At 40.8% G+C, this 22,024-nt stretch overlaps 1 pseudogene; it reads left to right on the top strand.

Annotated features, from left to right (window-relative positions):
- Positions 1 to 259: 259 nt before the first annotated feature.
- Positions 260 to 1,245, top strand: LOC148716476 (small subunit ribosomal RNA; annotated as a pseudogene; the record flags this gene model as incomplete).
- Between the last annotated feature and the right edge of the window lie 20,779 nt (positions 1,246 to 22,024).

The following is a 22,024-nucleotide window of genomic DNA, read 5'->3' as shown; positions in this document are numbered from 1 at the left end:
CGGGGTAGTTGTACGCGGAAAAGACGTGGCATACATAGAGTTTTGTCTGCGTTGGGCAAAATAAGAGAGAAGGCCCGATGGTTCGGCGAACTTTGATGGGGCCGCCTTGACGGGGGACCAACGAGCCAAGGCGGATCTTTTGGTGGCCTTTCGCTGTGTGAGCGTTCGAAAGAGCGTAGGGTGCGGCATCGTCCGTTGGTTGTTGTGGCCGGAGTTTGAGTTGTTTTATTGGCGACTGACTCCGATATCGGATAGCTACCTTGTGTATCCTGCCAGTAGTCATATGCTTGTCTCAAAGATTAAGCCATGCATGTCTAAGTATAAGCACTAGTACTGTGAAACTTCGAATGGCTCATTAAATTAGCTCTCGTTTATTTGATTGTACCGTTACTACTTGGATAACGGTAGTAATTCTAGAGGTTACAGTTGCGGAAAGTCCCGACTGTCTTCGGAAGGGATATATTTATTAGAGTAAAAACCAATGCAGATTTTGCCCGGTGTTGTGGTGAATCATAGTAACTAATCGAGTCGCACTGCCTCTCCGCTGGCGATGTTTCATTGAAATATCTACCCCATCAACTGTCGATGGTAAGGTAGTGGCTTACCATGGTTGCAACGGGTGACAAAGAATTAGGGTTCGATTCCGGAGAGGGAGCCTGAGAAACGGCTACCACATCCAAGGAAGGCAGCATGCGCGCAAATTACCCCATTCTGACTCACGGAGGTAGTGACAAGATATAACAATACAAGGCTTTTGCAAGTCATGTAATTGGAATGAATATAACCTAAATCCTTTAACGAGGATCCATTGGAGGGTAACTCTGTTGCCAGAAACCGCGGTAGTTCCAGCTCCTATAGCGTATATTAAAGTTGTGGCAGTTAAAAAGCCCCTGATTGGATCTTGGGATAGCCCGGCCGCTCTGCCCCAAGGCAGGTTACTGGCCGAGCTTTTCCTCCTCGCAGAGACTGAGTGTGCTCTTACCTGAGTGTGCTCGGGGTCTGGGACGTTTACTTTGAAAAAATTAGAGTGTTCAAAGCAAGCAAGTGCGGGAATACGTAGGCATGGAATAATGGAATAGGACTTTGGTTCTAAAAGGACGTAAAGACAGCAGAGTGACAATAACTCTCAAAAAAGAAACAACTTTGAATTTAGATTTACAGGACATGTTTTGACATCAAAAGATACAAACTCTCAACATCGAAAGATAAGATCAACTTTTCTAAGGTTGATAACTGCTTGATTTCATGTACAAAAGAAAACGTGTCGCGGACGTTCTATTCACGCGCGACATGTGGCTCTAGCAGATTACAAAGGATTTTAGATAAATTGTAAATGTAGGTACCTATTGAAGATACTATGGGTCGAAATGGAGGTCTTTCATTAGGCTTCCGAGCCTTGTGCATTTTAGGTAGCCCATAAAACCTGGCTGGTTGAGAACCAGTTGGATAGATTCTCTCACACGTATCTTTGTCTAAGTGGCCCTTATTTTTATGCGCTCTTAAAAAACGTTATAATTTACCCTCCCTTTGTAATGTAGGATCGTTATCATTAACCTTAAACTTAGAAGTGTCTCTGATAATGGAAAAAAGACTTTCTTCGTAGGCTTTCCTGTCCATGAATACTAAGCCATTTCGTTTTACAATGTCCTTGTTCTTCCTCAAATCCTTTAGTATCCAACATTTCTTTAAGTCCGCTGCAAAGGTTTGCTGGGAAGAAACGTACGAATGGGCAAGATGAGAAAGGTCTGCGAACAGTTTTCCCTTTAGCTCTCTGTCGAGTAGATTTTTGACCATGGTGCGATTAATCAGCTCAAAAGAAGAGAAGACATCCGTTTTGCTAATGTTAGGAGGACAGATGGAGTGTGAAGGACCATATTTAAGTATTTCCAATTGTTCGGACGTGAGATTGTGCGGCGAGAGGTTGGTGACTGTCTCCGTTGAAGCAAACGGTAGAACCACGTTTCGCGTTAAACTTTTTAAGTTTCCTCTCGTGAGTGTCGATAACACGTTTGACAGCCTTCTCTTCATTATATTTAATAGTTCATTATATTTAATAGTTTTATTATTACTATATTTATTGATTTATTTTTTGATCTAGTCAAGCACGCGCTAATTACATCTTTCGCGTTTTTACATTCAAATGTAACGTAAGCCCGGACACGTAGTGCGTAACGTCCCTTAATTTATATTCAAATGTACAACAGTTAAATGCTCATTTGTAACTGAAGATGACATGAGAATGTCATGACGTCTCGCCAATAAAACAACTCAAACTCCGGCCACAAGCCTCTCCCACCAGCGGACGATGCCGCACCCTCCGTTCTTTCCAACGCTCACCCAGTGAAAGGCCACCAAATTATCGCGCCTTGGCTCGTTGCTCCCCCATCAAAGGTCGCCGAGCGATCGGGTCTTCTCTCTTAATTTGCCCAGCGCAGACAAAACTCTATGTATGCCACGTCTTTTCCGCGTACAACTACCCCGTGCCATCTCCTGACATGCTGCCCCAACAGAACCCGGTTAGACTCTAAAGGTAGCATGTAAGAAAATGCTATCCATATTCCTATCCCTAACCCTAACCCCAACTTTAATTTATACCTATCCCTATGCCTAAAAGTTATCAAATGAACCCTAACTGTAATTTTATTCCTAACCCTCATCGTAATTTAACCCTAACTCTAACCTAACAGTTAAAAGTTATCCTAAAAGTTATGCCTAAAAGTTATCATATTTAACACTAACTGTAATTTTATTCCTAACCCTCATCGTAATTTAACCCTAATTCTAACCTAACCGTTAAAAGTTATCCTAAAAGTTATGCCTAAAAGTTATCAAATTTAACACTAACCCTAATTTTATTCCTAACCCTCATCCTAATTTAACCCTAACCCCAACCTAACCAGATTTTAATACCGTAATCCTAATTCTTCCCTAACCCTAACCCCTGAGGGTTACGGCTAGGGTTAGTAAAATTTCTCTAGGCTCATCCATCCAATAATTTATTCTTACCCCAACCGTATAACGCTAACCCTAATTAGGGTTAGGGTAAGGAATAAATAACGGCTAAGGGTAGGGTAAAGTAGAGGTCGAGAATAGATTTAGGTTAGGTCTAGGGATAGGGGTATGGTTAGGAATAAATATCGGTTAGTGTTAGCGATTGGGTTACTTCTTACCTATTAAATAAACGGTCAGGGTTAGTCCTTAGCTCTTAGATTTAGGGTTAGATCGCCACTCTAGTATCATTGAGCCAGTTAACGTTTCAGTCAAACAGGCAGTCAACCAGGCAACCAGGTCAGTCACGAGTCGGTCACGAAGTTAGGTAACCAGTCACAGTCACAGCCACACCCTAATTTACCCCAAACGGTTACCCGAAAGGGTTAGGGCCCCAGTCATAGGCATAGTCCTAGTCCTAGTCAGAGGCAGTCATAGTCATGGTCATAGTTTATGACATGGCTCTGACTTTCAAAATGACTATGAACATACTATGGTTGTGACTATGGCTATGACTATGACTATACCTGATACTATGACTATAGATATGACTATGCCTATGAGTAAGGCCATAGTCATACTAGTCATAGTTATAGTCATAGCCATAGTCCTAGTCACAGTCAGACATAGTCATAGTCATAGTCATAGTTTCTGTCATGGCTATGACTTTGATAACGACTATGACGATACTATGGTTGTGACTCCTAGTATCAGTCATAGTCATAGTCTTAGCCATAGTCACAACCATAGTATGGTCATAGTCATTATTAAAGTCATAGCCATGACCAAAACTATGACTATGACTATGACTGTCTGACTATGACTAGTACTCTGACTATGATTAGGAGGACTATGACTATGACAATAACCATGTCCATGACGTTACTCTTGGACATAGTCAAATCTATCGTCCTAGTATTAGTAATAGTAATCTTCCTAGCCTGTCATAATCATTGTCATAGTAAGAGTGCTAGTCACAATCTTAGTCTTAGTCCTAGGCATAGTCCAAGGCCTGCGCATTGAAGGGTTTTAAATACACCAAAATGTTCCTCTCGTCAAGACCTTTCTAACAATATATAATATGTTGTTTGATAAAAAAAGTTGAAGTCCATTATTCCTTCCAACAAGAAAGATATTCTCACTTATACCCCTTAGCGCATCTGACACGTTTGACTTGTCATTCTTCCAGCCGCAATATCTCTCTTAATTCGGCATCTAACTACTTCAAACTTCATAGCAAACTAGTTCCATGCCATGTCTGTCTCACAAAAATTACAATTCCACATCCTTAGAGATTCGTTAGTTGTTGTAGTAGTTGCCATGATAGCACCCCATTTGGTGTCCGCCATCTTGGACATTTTGGCCAACGGGTAGCATGGCCATTTTGATCAAAATTTTAAATTTCCCTGAAACTCCTGCTATAGGCTCAATGATCCCTAAAAACAACTTCTAGCGCTTTCTGAGTGGTCTGTTTTTCTCACTTTTACCCCTTAGCCCATTTTTGATGTTTTGCTAGTCAATCTTCAAACTAACGTAACTCCATTGTCTCTTGAAGAAATGTATTCATATTTGGTAAGTGACTAGTTCTATACCGCATGTAGTACTCTCTTAAATTGCAAGTCAAGAGCATCACAGGTTAAGGAATTAGAGCAGTTCCCATGAGGGCATCCCATTTGATGTCCGCCATCTTCGATTTTTTGGCAAAGGGGTAGCATGGCCATTTTGGTCAAAATTTTGAATTTCTTTGAAACTCCTGCTATACGCTCAATGATCCCCAACAACAACCTCTAGCCCACTCTGAGTGGTCTCCAGACCTTAAGACTGAGTTTTTCTCACTTTTATCCCTTAGCCCATTTTTGATGTTTTGCTAGTCAATCTTCAAACTAACGTAACTCCATTCTCTTGAGGAAATATATTTATATTGGGTGTGTGACTAGTTCTATACCTCTTTTAGTACTCTCATAAATTGCAAGTGAAGAGCATCACAGGTTGAGGAGTTAGAGCAGTACCCATGAGGGCATCCTATTTGATGTCCGCCTTCTTGGCTTTTCTGGCCAAGGGTAGCATTCATTCATTCTACTGTAACTCAATAACCTTATTGTTGAACAACTTCAAACCTACAGGCATAAGAGATGAGACATTTGATTTTCTTATGGTGTTCTTAATTTAGGCAAATTAGGTTGATTGCTACCTGTAAATTAAGGTTGACTTCTGTCAATCACAGCAAATATTTAATTTTAAAATTTTAAACAAAATTTAACATGGTAGATAACGTCGTTTTATGTTCTATCTTATGCTGGTCAAATAAGGTACAGTTAATGTTTTGTTAATTTTTTAGAAATTTTAAAACGTCAGGAGTTAGGCGAAAATAGCGTAATCGTGAAATGGACAGGCACTCATTAAATCTACTGTTACTCAAAAGCCCTCATTGTTCCGGCCTTCAAACTTAGCAGGCATTAAGTACGGAAACTGTTCCATTGTATGTGTAAGTATTAGGTGAATGCATAGAAACGCTTAAGATTTATGGCGTGTAAAAGAAGACGAAAAAGGTTGGAAAAATCAATCCTTTTTTAATTTTAATCAAAAATAATTTTATTTGTAATGACACTGGTGTAAGTTTAACGAAAAACCGATACAAAGTGAGTTTTTTACGAGTTTTTTAAAAAAATTAAAGTATAGGTCCGCACAGCGTACATATGAGACTCGTGTTACAAGAAAATTCATAAAAAAATCTAAAATCAATTTTTTTCTAAAATAATTACAGCAAACTATTATAAAGGAAATGGACAATCATGTGTATATCATTTTGTGTCAATTTTGTTTGATTTTAAAGGTTTCTTAGCCCTGAAAAAACAGACTCAAAAAACCCCTTTTTTCGAGCTTTTTTAGTCTCCAGCGCATGCGCAGTAATTATTTGAATAATTTTGAATACATCAAGGTGTAGTCCTTAATACGAACTTTCCAACGATGTATAACTTGTCTACATTCAATGAGATGGTGTTTAAAAAAACGCGAAAAGCCCTTTAGCCCTAACACTCACTTTTCTCAAAATATGCAAATTTGACGAAAACGGCTAAAAAATCCAAACTATTCATTGAAATGACTTGAAACTTGGTGCACGTGATAGAAAGTATGTCATAAGCATCCTATGAAAATGTCAGCTCTCAACTCCCGAGAAAAAAGATTTTAGCAGTTTTGCGATCTAGGCCTAGTTTCAAGGTTGAGATTCGTGTCAAGCCTTCTGTAGGGTATATACCTATACCAAGGTTTTTTTGCTTTCCGTCAGATTTCTAAAATTAGAGGGAATGGACGTTAGTTAAAATCACTGAATGAGGAATGGTGCAAACTATGTACATACCAAACTTAGGCTGATATTTAGATATTTTTAGCCTGATTCTCCAGAGATGTTAAGGTGGTTACCCAAACTTTAGCCCTAACTGCGATAATTTCTACACTTTTTAATCAAATGATATGAAACCTTGTATAAATATAGTAAGTAACCATGTCTGCACATACGTGAAAGTACGGCTTCTTTACTTAAAACCTAAGTTTTTTATGAATTTTTTTTGGCATCATTTTTAACGTTGTTACCTTAAATTTAACTCTAACTGCGACAACTTCTAAAATTTTTTATCAAATGATACGAAACCTTGTACAAATATAGTAAGTAATTAGGTCTATACATACGTGAAAAATCGGCTTCTTTACTTAAAACCTAACTTTTTAATGAATTTTTTTGGGATCAGGGCTAGTGGGTAACTACCTAAACCTTTCAATCTCTTAGCGTCTCCAGCACATGTGGATTCAAACCTTTAGAGAATATAAATACACCAATGTCTTCCCCTTAATTAGGTATTTATTATGGTATATAAGTAGTTGTAGTTTGATAAAGTGTTAGCAAAATAATTGGACATTTGTCATGATCTTCACGTCTCATTTTCTGAAAGTTGAAAGATAAATATTAATAAAATAAAAGATATTTAATAAAATCACAAGAAATTCAAGCGACACAAATAATATAAAATTGGCTATATTGTGTATAAATTTCATGTCTTAATCTTTAATTTTAGGGAAGTTATAAGCTTCAGGAAAAAAGGTAACCATTTTGTTAATGAGGATTTGGGGATGGAAGGAAGGTTGCATATGTAATGATGAAAGTGGGGGAAAAGATATAAATCGTTGTATTGTAAAGCCTCGTATTGTTATATCTTGTCACTACCTCCCTAAGTCAGGATTGGGTAATCTGCGCGCCTGCTTCCTTGCTTGGATGTGGTAGCCGTTTCTCAGGCTCCCTCTCCGGAATCGAACCCTAATTCTTTGTCACCCGTTGCAACCATGGTAAGCCACTACCTTACTATCGACTGTTGATGGGGTAGATATTTCAATGAAACATCGCCAGCGCAAAGACCGTGCGATTCGATTAGTTACTATGATTCACCACAACACCGGGCAAAATCTGCATTGGTTTTTCCTCTAATAAATACATCCCTTCCGAAGACAGTCGGGACTTTTCGCAACTGTAACCTCTAGAATTACTACGGTTATCCAAGTAGTAAGGGTACAGTCAAATAAACGATAACTAATTTACTGAGCCATTCGAAGTTTCACAGTACTAGTGCTTATACTTGGACATGCATGGCTTAATCTTTGAGACAAGCATATGACTACTAGCAGGATACACAAGGTAGCTAACCGATATCGGAGTCAATCGCCAATAAAACAACTCAAACTCCGGCCACAAGCCTCTCCCACCAACGGACGATGCCGCACGCTCCGTTCTTTCCAACCCTCAGACAGCGAAAGGCCACTAAAAGATCGCGCCTTGGCTCGTTGCTCCCCCGTCAAGGCGTCCCCATCAAAGGTCGCTGAGCAATCGGGCCTTCTCTTCTATTATGCCCAACGCAGACCAAAACTCTATGTAGCCACGTCTTTTCCGTGTACAACTACCCCGTGCCGTTTCCTGGCATGCTGCCCCAACAGAACCCGGTTAGACTCTGAAGGTAGCATGTAGGAAAATGCCATCCATATTCCTAACCCTAACCCTGATCTTACCGCTAAACCCTACTGTTAGTGTTTTCTTACATATTTTGTAATGATCTATTGAAAACAATTGGTTTTGGCAAGTTTGCAGATACCTTTTGCAATTCCGAGTTCTTTGCCTGAGTTGAAAAAGACTTAACCCATTTCTCACTGTGGCCACATTTCGTAGGAAACATCGTGTTTAAACTAAATGCTAGTTTTTTCTTATAGATTTCATTACAATCTGGTCAAAAAAATTGGATTTGGCTTGTTCGTAGATACATTGTAGAAAACTGTCTTTTCAGCTTGAGTTGAGCAAGACTTGGCAAATTTTTACTCTCTGTCCAAATGTTGCTGGAAAGATCGGGTATCATCCAAATTTTAGCGTTGTCTTTCAGATTTCGATGCAATCTAGTCAAAAGAATTGTTTTGGCTTTACAGATAAGTTTTGCAAAACCGTGTTTTCGGCGTGAGATGAGCAGGTCTTGACTTATTTCACTGTCTGGCCTAGTTTTCCAGGAAACACTGGGTGTTAAGCAAATATTTGTGTTTTGTTACAGATTTTAATGCAATCTAGTAAAACAAGTGCTACTGGGTTGTTTGCAAATACTTTTTGCAAAAGCGTGTTTTCAGAGTGAGTTGAGCAAGACTTCACCCCTTTTACTCTCTGGCCAAGTTTTAAAGGATACACCAGGTATGAAGGAAATTTTAGTGGTTTCTTACAGAGTTCAATGCAATCTAGTCAAACAAACTACTTTTTGGTTGTTTTCAGATACTTTTTGCAAACGCCTGTTGTCAGGGTGAGTTCAGCAAGACCTGACCCATTTCACTCTCTGGCTAAATATCCCAGGAAACATAAAGTATCAACCACATTTTGTGTTTTTAGTAATTTGAACACAATCTCTCCAAAAAAATTGGTTTTTACGTGTTTGCAGATACTTTTTTGCAAAACCGAGTTCTCAGCGAGATTTGAGAAAGAAGACCTACTCCACTCTGTAGCCACATTTCGCAGGAAACAGCGTCTTTCATCCAAATTTTAGTGTTTTCTTATAGATTTTAATACATTCTGATGAAAACAGTTGGATTTGCCTTGTTCGTAGATACTTTATCGTAAAACCGTGGTTTGAGCCACAGCTGAGAAAAATTTGGCACATATCACTCTCTGGCCAAATTTTGGAGGAAAGATCGGGTCTCAACCAAATTTTGGCGTTTTCTCTTAGATTTCGATGCAATGTAGTAAAAAAGATTGCTTTCGGCTTCTTTGCAAATAAATATTGCAAAACCGTGCTTTTAACGTGAGTTGAGCAAGACTTGACCCTTTTCAATCTCTAACCAAGTTTTGCAGGAAAACCGGGTATTAAGCAAATTTTAGTATTTTCTTACAGATTGCAATGCAATCTAGTAAAATAAACTGCTTTTGGGTTGTCTGCGGATACTTTTTGCATAACCGTGTTTTTTGCATGAACTGAGCAAGAGTAGACCCATTTCACTCTCTGGCCAAATTCCCAAGGAAACATCAAGTATCAACCACATTTTATTGTTTCCTTAGAGACTGCCTGACCGACTGGTTGACTGTTATTTACTAAGTTGTTGGCCGACAGGTGAGTGACTGGCAAAACAAAGGGGACTGACTGGCTGACTGACTGGTTGACATACTAGCTGGTATTAGACTGGCTGACCACCTACCGGTTGCTGAGTGACGAGTGACTCTCTGACTTATTGGTTGAATCAGTGTGTTGAAGGTGACTAGATATGACTCGTTACCTAACTTCGTAACAGATTCGTGAATGAGTGTCTAATTGCCTTGTTGACTGCCTAGATGACTGAAACGTTGATTGCTCAATGTTACTTGACTGGCCATCTGACTGGGTAACTGACCGGGTTACCGACTGGTGACTGAAGGTAATTGACTGGTGACTGGCTTGTTGACTGACCGGCTAAAGAAAAGGTTCACTGAACCATTGGCACTTGACAGGCTAATTTAATCGCTGACCGACTGGTAACGGAGTGGCTAATTGACTGGTGACTGACTTGCTGACTTGCTGGTTGACTAGCCGACTGACTAAGAAGTTTTCTGACCCAGTGGCACTTGACTGGGCATCTGACTGGTTGTCTGACCTGCGAATCGACTGGTGAGGGAATGGCTCATTGAATGCTGAATAACTGGCTGACTGCCTGATTGACTGACCGGCCGACTGAAAGGTTGACGGACTTATGGTACTTGACTGGCTATCTGTCTGGATGGTCGACTTGCTGCCCAATTGGTCGCAAATAATAGACTGCTGACTGACTGGCCGACTGGCTGGTTGACTGACTCGGTTAATGAATGGTTGACTCGCTCAATGGCACTTGACTTGCTATCTGACTGGTTAACTAACTTGGTGACCGACTTGTGACTAAGTTCCTCGTTGAATGGTGATTGAGATTCTGACTGGCTGGTTGACTCATTGAGTGACTGAATGGTTGAATGACTCAATGTTATTTGCTTGGCTATCTAACCTGTTAACTAACTTGCTGACCAACTGCTGAATGAGTGACTAACCGACTAACCTGGTGACTAACTGGCTGTGTCTTGTGGACTGACTGGATGACTTAATGTTACTTAACTGGCTGTCTTACTAGTTACCTGACTTGCTGATCGACTGGCGACCAAGTGCTTAGCTAAATGGTGATTGAGATGGACTGGCAGGTTGACTGAGTGAGTGACTGAATGGTCGGCTGTTTCAGTGGCACTTGACTGGCTATCTGACCATTTACCTGACTTGCTGATCGACTGGTGGGTAACTGTCTGGTTGACTGACCGGCTAACAGAAAGGTTGACTGAACTATTGGCACTTGACAGGTTAACTGACTTCCCTACCGACCGGTGACTGAGTAATTGACTGGTGACTGGTGACTGACTGGCTGCCTGGCTGGTTGACTGACCGACTGACTGAAAAGTTGTCCGACCCAGTGGTACTTGACTGGCTATCTGATTGGCTGTCTGAATTTCGAGCCGACTGGTGGGTGAGTGGGTTATTAATTGCTGACTGACTGGCTGACTGCCTGATTGACCGACTGGTCGACTGACAGGTTGACTGACTTAATATTACTGGACTGGATATCTGACTGGTTAACTGACTTGGTGTACAACTGATGACTTGTCAGCTAATTGACTGGTGACTAAGTGACTCGTTGACTGAGTGGCTGATTGAAAGACTGTGTGACTCAATGGAACTTGACTGGCTAACTGTCTGGTTAGTCGATTTGCTGATCAAATGGGGACTATGTCGCGAATAATTTACTATTGACTGATTGGACGACTGGCTGGTTGACTGACTCGATTAATGAATGGTTGACTGGCTCAGTAGCACTTCACTTGCTATCTGACTGGTTAACTAACTTGGTGATCGACTTGTGACTAAGTGCCTATTTGAATGGTGATTGACATGCTGACTGGCTGGTTGACTGAGTCACTGACGGAATGGTTGGCTGACTTAGTGGTACTTGCTTGGCTATCTAACCAGTTAACTAACTTGCTGACCGACTGCTGACTGAGTGACTAACTGCCTGGTGACTAACTGGCTGAATGTCTTGTGGACTGACTGGATGACTCAATGGTACTTGACTGACTATTTTGACTAGTTAACCGAGTTGCTGACCGACTGGTGACTAGCTAAATGGTAATTGAGATGCTGACTGGCAGGTTGACTGAATGAGTGACTGATTTATCGGCTGACTCAGTGGCACTTGACTGGCTATATGACCATTTACCTGACTTGCTGATCAACTGGTGACTAACTGGCTGAGTACCTGGTGGACTCACTGTATGACTGAATGGTTGACTTATTTAGTGGTACTTGACTGGTTGTCGGATTGGCAACTGACTGGTTACTGACTGATGGGTAACTGGCTGATTGTTAACTTGCTGACTGACGTGTACCTCAACGGCTTACTAACTGGCTAACTGACTTGTTATCTAACTTCTTGAGTGACTGGTTGAGTGAGTTGTTGTCCGACTGACTGGGTAAATGATTACTGACTTATTGAGGGGTAAACTAATCTACTGGTACCTGACCGGCTTACCGACTGGTTGAGTGACTCGCTGCTGCCTAACTAGCCATCTGAATTGTTGACCGACATAGCGACCGACTATCGACGGGCTAATTGACTCGTGACGGACTTGTGAACTAACTGGTTGGTTTTTGAGCGGGTTACTGAATGTTTAACTGACAGACTGAGTTAAAGGTTCCTGAGCCGAAAGGCTGACTCATTGACTTACTCACTGGTAGCCTACTGGCAATCTGACTAGTTGACTGACGCACTGACTGAGAAACGATTGGCTAATTGACTGGTAACTGACTGGTTAAGTGGTTGACTGACTCACTACTAGCTGACCAGCCTATTTACTGGTTCTACTTAATTTACTATTCCCTGGTACCTGATCCGCTGGCTAACTGGTTGACTCACACACTGGTTCATGAACAGCTTACTAACTGGGTCCCTAACTGGTTGACTGACTGAAAGACTTAAAGATTACTTATTGGCGACTGAATGATTCAGTAACTGTCTGACTTGTTAATTAAGTCACTCGTGGCCGACTACTGACGGACTGTGTAACTGACGTCTGAGTAATAGGCTCACTGACTAATTGAATACCCCACTAGTACCTGACTAACTGACTGACTGGTTTACTAACTAGTTGACTGAATGATGACTCGCCGGCTGACTGACTGCTTGACTGACTCAATGATATTTGACCGGCTGACTGACGGCTTCACCGACCAACTGTTACTTAACTGGAATCCTGAGGTGTTGACTGCCTTACTGGTCGACTGCTGACTCATTCATTGGTACCTAACTCGGTGACTTCCTGGTTGAGCGAACTATTGACTGACTGGTTAGATGACTGGTTGACTGGCTAGGTGATAGACTTGCTTACAGACTTATTGGTGGGTGATTACTGTCTGACCTTGAATGGGTTGACCTACTCACTGGTACCTGACCGACTAACTGACTCGTTGACTACCTTACTGAGCGACTGGTAATAGACTGACGAACTGAGTGGTTACTGACTTGCTCACTGAGTGGCCGAGTGACTGACTGAGTGACAGACTTGCTTGTACTTGACCGGCTGACAGACTGTTACGCTATCTGTCTGATCCATAAGTGATTGACTGGCTTAGTGACTAGTTTACTGAGTGGTTGAGTGAATTACTGGTATCTGTCTTTGTATCTCAGTGGTTGACTGAGTTGCGGACCATTAATAAATGCACGGCTAAGTGACTATCCGACTTACTGACAAGTGACCAGTTGACTGATTGGTTTACCACCTTCCTAACGGACTGGTGCCTGACTGAATAAGAGACTAGTGACTGACTAGCTAACAAAGTGGTGACTGGCTGACTGACTGGTCGACATCGTCAGTGGGACCTGACAAAATGACGGACGATGACTTACTCATTGGTTCTTGACTTCTATCTGACTAGTTGACTTATGGGTTGACTGACTGGCTTACCGACTGGTGACTGATTGGCTGGGTGAGTGGCTGGTGGAGTCACTGGATGACTGAATGGTTGACTGACTCAGTGGTAATTGACTGGCTATCGGACTGGTTAACCGACTTAACGAGCGACTGGCGAGTGCGTCGCTTTTTGAGTCGTAACTGACCAGCTGATTGGCTGGTTTACTGACTCTCTGTCTGAATGGTTGAGTGACCCAGTCGTGCTTTAGTGGTTATGTGACTGCTTAACTGATTTGCTGGCTAGCTTGTGATTGAGTGGCTAATTGACGAGTAACTGACGGCCTGACTGGCCTGTTGACTAATTGGCTCTCTGAATGGGTGACTCTGAGTGATATTTGTCTGGTTAACTGACCTGCTGAGCGATTCGCTACTGAGTGGCTAATTGACTGGTGACTGACTGGCTGACTGCTTGGCTGTGTGACTGGCTGAATGAAGGGTTGACTACCCTAATGGTACCTGACTGGCTATCTGACTGGTTAACTGACTTGGTGACCGACTGGTGATTGCTTGGCTAATTGAGTGCTGATTGAGTGGCTGACTAAAAGGTAGACTAGCTCGATGGTACTAGACTGGCTATCTAACTAGTTAATTGAGTTGTTTACGGAGTGGTGACTTGGGGGCTATTTTAGTGTTGACTGTCTCGCTTGTTGACTGACTGGGTGACTGAGTGGTTGACTGACTTAGTGGTAATTAAGTGGCTATTTAACTGGGTTACTGACTTGCTCAGCTAATGGCTCACTGATTCACTGGTACTTGCCTGGGTATGTGACTGGTTAACTGACTTGCTGACCGACTGGTGACTGCGTCGCTTTTTGAGTCGTAACTGACCAGCTGATTGGCTGGTTTACTGACTCTCTGTCTGAATGGTTGAGTAAACCAGTCGTGGTTGAGTGGTTATGTGACTGCTTAACTGATTTGCTGGCCAGCTTGTGATTGAGTGGCTAATTGACGAGTTACTGATGGCCTGACTGGCCTGTTGACTAATTGGCTCTCTGAAAGGGTGACTCTGAGTGAAATTAGTCTGGGTAACTGACCTACTGAGCGATTCCTTACTGAGTGGCTAATTGACTGTTAGTCAGTCAGTCACTCAGCCATTCGGCCAGTCAGTCAGTAAACACTCTGTTAGTCAGTCCTTTAGCAGTCGGTTAGTAAGATAGTCCACAAGTCAGTTAGCCGGTCAGAGACCAGTAAATCAGTCAACCGATAAAACGTTCAGACGATAGTCAGCCAGTAGTAAGTCTGTCAACAAGTCAATCACCCAGCCAGTCAACCAGTTAGTAAACCAGTCAGTCAATTAGTCGGTTAACCAGGAAGTCAGCGCGTCAAGTACCAGTTGATCAGTCATCCGTCGATCAGCAAGAAAGTCAACACCTCAGGGGTCCAGTCAAGTAACACTAAGTCAGTCAAGAGGTCAGTCAGCCGCTCCCATACCATTGAGTCAGTCAACAAGTCAGCCAGCCAGAAAGTCACTAATCAGTCAACTAGTTATTGAACCAGTCAGACAGCCAGTTAGGTACTAGTGGGTCATTCAATTAGTCAGTGAGCCTATCACTCAGCCATCAGTTAGACAGTCATTCACTATTCGCTCACGAGAGAGTTAATTAGCAAGTCAGACTAGTACTCAGGTACCAATGACTCCGTCAACCATTCACTGAGTCAGTTGCCAGTCAGTAACCTTTAACTCATTCAGTCAGTCAACCAGTTAGTGAGCCACTTAGTCAGCCATTCAGGAACCAGTGTGTCAGTCAACCAGTCAGCCACCGGATCAGGAACAAGTAAGTCAATCAACTTGTCAGTCACCAGGTCAAGAGTCAGACAGTCAGCCAGTCAGTTAGCTGCTGAGTCACCATGTCGGTCACCAGGTGAGTAAGCCAGTCAGCCAAAGACTATAACAACCACTAAATAAGCTGCTTAGGGTAAGGAATAAATAACGGCTAAGGGTAGGGTAAAGTAGAGGTCGAGAATAGATTTAGGTTAGGTCTAGGGATAGGGGTATGGTTAGGAATAAATATCGGTTAGTGTTAGCGATTGGGTTACTTCTTACCTCTTAAATAAACGGCCAGGGTTAGTCCTTAGCTCTTAGATATAGGGTTAGATCGCCACTCTAGTATCATTGAGCCAGTTAACGTTTCAGTCAAACAGGCAGTCAACCAGGCAACCAGGTCAGTCACGAGTCGGTCACGAAGTTAGGTAACCAGTCACAGTCACAGCCACACCCTAATTTACCCCAAACGGTTACCCTAAAGGGTTAGGGCCCCAGTCATAGGCATAGTCCTGGTCCTAGTCAGAGGTAGTTATAGTCATAGTTTATGACATGGCTCTGACTTTCAAAATGACTATGAACATACTATGGTTGTGACTATGGCTATGACTATGACTATACCTGATACTATGACTATAGATATGACTATGCCTATGAGTAAGGCCATAGTCATAGTCCTAGTCCTAGTCATAGTTATAGTCATAGCCATAGTCCTAGTCACAGTCAGACATAGTCATAGTCATAGTCATATTTTCTGTCATGGCTATGACTTTGATAACGACTATGACGATACTATGGTTGTGACTCCTAGTATCAGTCATAGTCATAGTCTTAGCCATAGTCACAACCATAGTATGGTCATAGTCATTATTAAAGTTATAGCCATGACCAAAACTATGACTATGACTATGACTGTCTGACTATGACTAGTACTCTGACTATGATTAGGAGGACTATGACTATGACAATAACCATGTCCATGGCGTTACTCTTGGACATAGTCAAATCTATCGTCCTAGTATTAGTAATAGTAATCTTCCTAGCCTGTCATAATCATTGTCATAGTAAGAGTGCTAGTCACAATCATAGTCTTAGTCCTAGGCATAGTCCAAGGCCTGCGCATTGAAGGGTTTTAAATACATCAAAATGTTCCTCTCGTCAAGACCTTTCTAACAATATATAATATGTTGTTGTTTGATAAAAAAAGTTGAAGTCCATTATTCCTTCCAACAAGAAAGATATTCTCACTTATACCCCTTAGCGCATCTGACACGTTTGACTTGTCAATCTTCCAGCTGCAATATCTCTCTTAATTCGGCATCTAACTACTTCAAACTTCATAGCAAACTAGTTCCATGCCATGTCTGTCTCACAAAAATTACAATTCCACATCCTTAGAGATTCGTTAGTTGTTGTAGTAGTTGCCATGATAGCACCCCATTTGGTGTCCGTCACCTTGGACATTTTGGCCAACGGGTAGCATGGCCATTTTGATCAAAATTTCAAATTTCCCTGAAACTCCTGCTATAGGCTCAATGATCCTTAACAACAACTTTTAGCGCTCTCTGAGTGGTCTCGAGACCTTAAGACTGTTTTTCTTACTTTTACCCCATAGCCCATTTTTGATGTTTTGCTAGTCAATCTTCAAACTAACGTAACTTCATTGTGTCTTGAAGAAATGTATTTATATTTGGTAAGTGACTAGTTCTATACCGCATGTAGTACTCTCTTAAATTGCAAGTCAAGAGCATCACAGGTTAAGGAATTAGAGCAGTTCCCATGAGGGTATCCCATTTGATGTCCGCCATCTTCGATTTTTTGGCAAAGGGGTAGCATGGCCATTTTGGTCAAAATTTTGAATTTCTTTGAAACTCCTGCTATACGCTCAATGATCCCCAACAACAACCTCTAGCGCACTCTGAGTGGTCTCCAGACCTTAAGACTGAGTTTTTCTCACTTTTATCCCTTAGCCCATTTTTGATGTTTTGCTAGTCAATCTTCAAAGTTACGTAACTCCATTCTCTTGAGGAAATATATTTATATTGGGTGTGTGACTAGTTCTATACCTCTTTTAGTACTCTCATAAATTGCAAGTGAAGAGCATCACAGGTTGAGGAGTTAGAGCAGTACCCATGAGGGCATCCTATTTGATGTCCGCTACCTTGGATTTTCTAGCCAAGGGTAGCATTTATTCATTCTACTGTAACTCAATAACCTTATTGTTGAACAACTTCAAACCTACAGGCATAAGAGATGAGACATTTGATTTTCTTATGGTGTTCCTAATTTAGGCAAATTAGATTGATTGCTACCTGTAAATTAAGGTTGACTTCTGTCAATCACAGCAAATATTTAATTTTAAAATTTTAAACAAAATTTAACATGGTAGATAACGTCGTTTTATGTTCTATCTTATGCTGATCAAAAAAGGTACAGTTAATGTTTTGTTAATTTTTTAGAATTTTTCAAACGTCAGGAGTTAGGCGAAAATAGCGTAATCGTGAAATGGACAGGCACTCATTAAATCTACTGTTACTCAATAGCCCTCATTCCAGTCACTTAATACTCAAAAGCCCTCTATCCATTCACTTAATACTTACACATACATTCCATTGTATGTGTAAGTATTAAGTGAATGGATAGAAACGCTTAAGATTTATGGCGTGTAAAAGAAGACGAAAGAGGTTAGAAAAATCAATCCTTTTTTATTTTTAATCAAAAATACTTTTAATTGGTGTAAGTTTAACGAAAAACCGATACAAAGTGAGTTTTTTACCAATTTTTAAAAGATAAAAGTATAGGTCCGCACAGCGTACATATGAGACTCGTGTTACAAGAAAATTCATAAAAAAATCTGAAATCAATTCTTTTCTAAAACAGTTACAGAAAACCATTGTAAAGGAAATGGACAATCATGTGTATATCATTTTGTGTCAATTTCGTTTGATTTTTAAGGTTTCTTAGCCCTGCAAAAACAGACTCAAAAAAACCCCTTTTTTCGAGCTTTTTTGGTCTCCAGCGCATGCGAAGAAATTATTTGAATAGTTTTGAATACATCAAGTTGTAGTCCTTAACACGAACTTTCCAACGATGTATACATTCAATGAGATGGTGCTTAAAAAATCGCGAAAAGCCTTTTAGCCCTAACACTCACTTTTCTCAAAATATGCAAATTTGACGAAAAGGGCTAAAAAATCCAAACTATTCATTGAAATGACTTGAAACTTGGTGCACATGATAGAAAGTATGCCATAAGCATCCTATGAAAATGTCAGCTCTCAACTCCCGAGAATAAAGGTTTTAGCAGTTTTGCGATCTAGCCCTAGTTTCAAGGTTGAGTTTCGTGTCAAGCCTTGTGTAGGGTATATACCTATACCAAAGTTTTTTTTGCTTTCCGTCAGATTTCTAAAATTAGAGGGAATGGACGTTAGTTAAAATCACTGAATGAGGAATGGTGCAAACTATGTACATACCAAATTTAGGCTTCTTTGGGATATTTTTAGCCTGATTCTCCAGAGATGTTAAGGTGGTTACCCAAAATTTAGCCCTAACTGCGATAATTTCTACACTTTTCAATCAAATGATATGAAACCTTGTGTAAATATAGTAAGTAGGCATGTCTGCACATAAGTGAAAGTGCGGCTTCTTTACTTAAAACCTAACTTTTTAATGAATTTTTTGGCATCAGGGCTAGTGGGTAACTACCTAAACCTTTCAATCTCTTAGCGTCTCCAGCACATGTGGATTCAAACCTTTAGAGAATATAAATACACCAATGTCTTCCCCTTAATTAGGTATTTATTATGGTATATAAGTTGTTGTAGTTTGATAAAATGTTAGCAAAATAATTGGACATTTGTCATGATCTTCACGTCTCATTTTCTGAAAGTTGAAAGATAAATATTAATAAAATAGAAGATATTTAATAAAATCACAAGAAATTCAAGCGGCACAAATAATATAAAATTGGCTATGTTGTGTATAAATTTCATGTCTTAATCTTTAATTTTGGGGAAGTTATAAGCTTCAGGAAAAAAGGTAACCATTTTGTTAATGAGGATTTGGGGATGGAAGGAAGGTTGCATATCTAATGATGAAAGTGGGGGAAAAGACATAAATCGTTGTATTGTAAAGCCTCGTATTGTTATATCTTGTCACTACCTCCCTAGGTCAGGATTGGGTAATCTGCGCTCCTGCTTCCTTCCTTGGATGTGGTAGCCGTTTCTCAGGCTCCCTCTCCGGAATCGAACCCTAACTCTTTGTCACCCGTTGCAACCATGGTAAGCCACTACCTTACCATCGACAGTTGATGGGGTAGATATTTCAATGAAACATCGCCAGCGCAAAGACCGTGCGATTCGATTAGTTACTATGACTCACCACAACACCGAGCAAAATCTGCATTGGTTTTTACTCAAATAAATACATCCCTTCCGAAGACATTCGGGACTTTTCGCAACTGTAACCTCTAGAATTACTACGGTTATCCAAGTAGTAAGGGTACAATCAAATAAACGATAACTAATTTACTGAGCCATTCGAAGTTTCACAGTACTAGTGCTTATACTTGGACATGCATGGCTTAATCTTTGAGACAAGCATATGACTACTAGCAGGATACACAAGGTAGCTAACCGATATCGGAGTCAATCGCCAATAAAACAACTCAAACTCCGGCCACAAGCCTCTCCCACCAACGGACGATGCCGCACGCTCCGTTCTTTCCAACCCTCAGACAGCGAAAGGCCACTAAAAGATCGCGCCTTGGCTTGTTGCTCCCCCGTCAAGGCGTCCCCATCAAAGGTCGCTGAGCAATCGGGCCTTCTCTCCTATTATGCCCAACGCAGACCAAAACTCTATGTAGCCGCGTCTTTTCCGTGTACAACTACCCCGTGCCGTTTCCTGGCATGCTGCCCCAACAGAACCCGGTTAGACTCTGAAGGTAGCATGTAGGAAAATGCCATCCATATTCCTAACCCTAACCCTGATCTTACCGCTAAACCCTACTGTTAGTGTTTTCTTACATATTTTGTAATGATCTATTGAAAACAATTGGTTTTGGCAAGTTTGCAGATACCTTTTGCTATTTCGAGTTCTTTGCCTGAGTTGAAAAAGACAACCCATTTCTCACTGTGGCCACATTTCATAGGAAACATCGTGTTTAAACTAAATTCTAGTTTTTTCTTATAGATTTCATTACAATCTGGTCAAAAAAATTGGATTTGGCTTGTTCGTAGATACATTGTGGAAAACTGTCTTTTCAGCTTGAGTTGAGCAAGACTTGGCAAATTTTTACTCTCTGTCCAAATGTTGCTGGAAAGATCGGGTATCATCCAAATTTTAGCGTTGTCTTTCAGATTTCGATGCAATCTAGTCAAAAGAATTGTTTTGGCTTTACAGATAATTTTTGCAAAACCGTGTTTTCGGCGTGAGATGAGCAAGTCTTGACTTATTTCACTGTCTGGCCTAGTTTTCCAGGAAACACTGGGTGTTAAGCAAATTTTTGTGTTTTGTTACAGATTTTAATGCAATCTAGTAAAACAAGTGCTTCTGGGTTGTTTGCAAATACTTTTTGCAAAAGCGTGTTTTCAGAGTGAGTTGAGCTAGACTTCACCCCTTTTACTCTCTGGCCAAGTTTTAAAGGATACACCAGGTATGAAGGAAATTTTAGTGGTTTCTTACAGAGTTCAATGCAATCTAGTCAAACAAACAACTTTTAGGCTGTTTGCAGATACTTTTTGCAAACGCCTGTTGTCAGAGTGAGTTCAGCAAGACTTGACCCATTTCACTCTCTGGCTAAATATCCCAGGAAACATAAAGTATCAAGCACATTTTGTGTTTTTTGTAATTTGAACACAATCTCTCCAAAAAAATTGGTTTTTACGTGTTTGCAGATACTTTTTTGCAAAACCGAGTTCTCAGCGAAATTTGAGAAAGACGACCTACTCCACTCTGTAGCCACATTTCGCAGGAAACAGCGTCTTTCATCCAAATTTTAGTGTTTTCTTATAGATTTTAATAAAATCTGATGAAAACAGTTGGATTTGCCTTGTTCGTAGATACTTTATCGTAAAACCGTGGTTTGAGCCACAGCTGAGCAAAATTTGGCACATATCACTCTCTGGCCAAATTTTGGAGGAAAGATCGGGTCTCAACCAAATTTTGACGTTTTCTCTTAGATTTTTATGGGATGTAGTAAAAAAGATTGCTTTCGGCTTCTTTGCAAATAAATAGTGCAAAACCGTGCTTTCAGCGTGAGTTGAGCAAGACTTGACCCTTTTCAATCTCTAACCAAGTTTTGTAGGAAAACCGGGTATTAAGCAAATTTTAGTATTTTCTTACAGATTGCAATGCAATCTAGTAAAATAAACTGCTTTTGGGTTGTCTGCGGATACTTTTTGCATAACCGTGTTTTTAGCATGAACTGAGCAAGAGTAGACCCATTTCACTCTCTGGCCAAGTTTCCAAGGAAACATCAAGTATCAACCACATTTTATTGTTTCCTTAGAGACTGCCTGACCGACTGGTTGACTGTTTTTTACTAAGTTGTTGGCCGACAGGTGAGTGACTGGCAAAACAAAGGTGACTGACTGGCTGACTGACTGGTTGATATACTAGCTGGTATTAGACTGGCTGACCACCTACCGGTTGCTAAGTGACGAGTGACTCTCTGACTTATTGGTTGAATCAGTGTGTTGAAGGTGACTAGATATGACTCGTTATCTAACTTCGTGACAGATTCGTGAATGAGT

The sequence above is a fragment of the Stylophora pistillata genome, chromosome 14, assembly GCF_964205215.1.
Source record: "Stylophora pistillata chromosome 14, jaStyPist1.2, whole genome shotgun sequence".
Classification (NCBI taxonomy): Eukaryota; Metazoa; Cnidaria; class Anthozoa; order Scleractinia; family Pocilloporidae; genus Stylophora; species Stylophora pistillata.
Note: the sequence above shows the minus strand (reverse complement) of the source record. Positions and strands in the feature narration are given on the sequence as shown.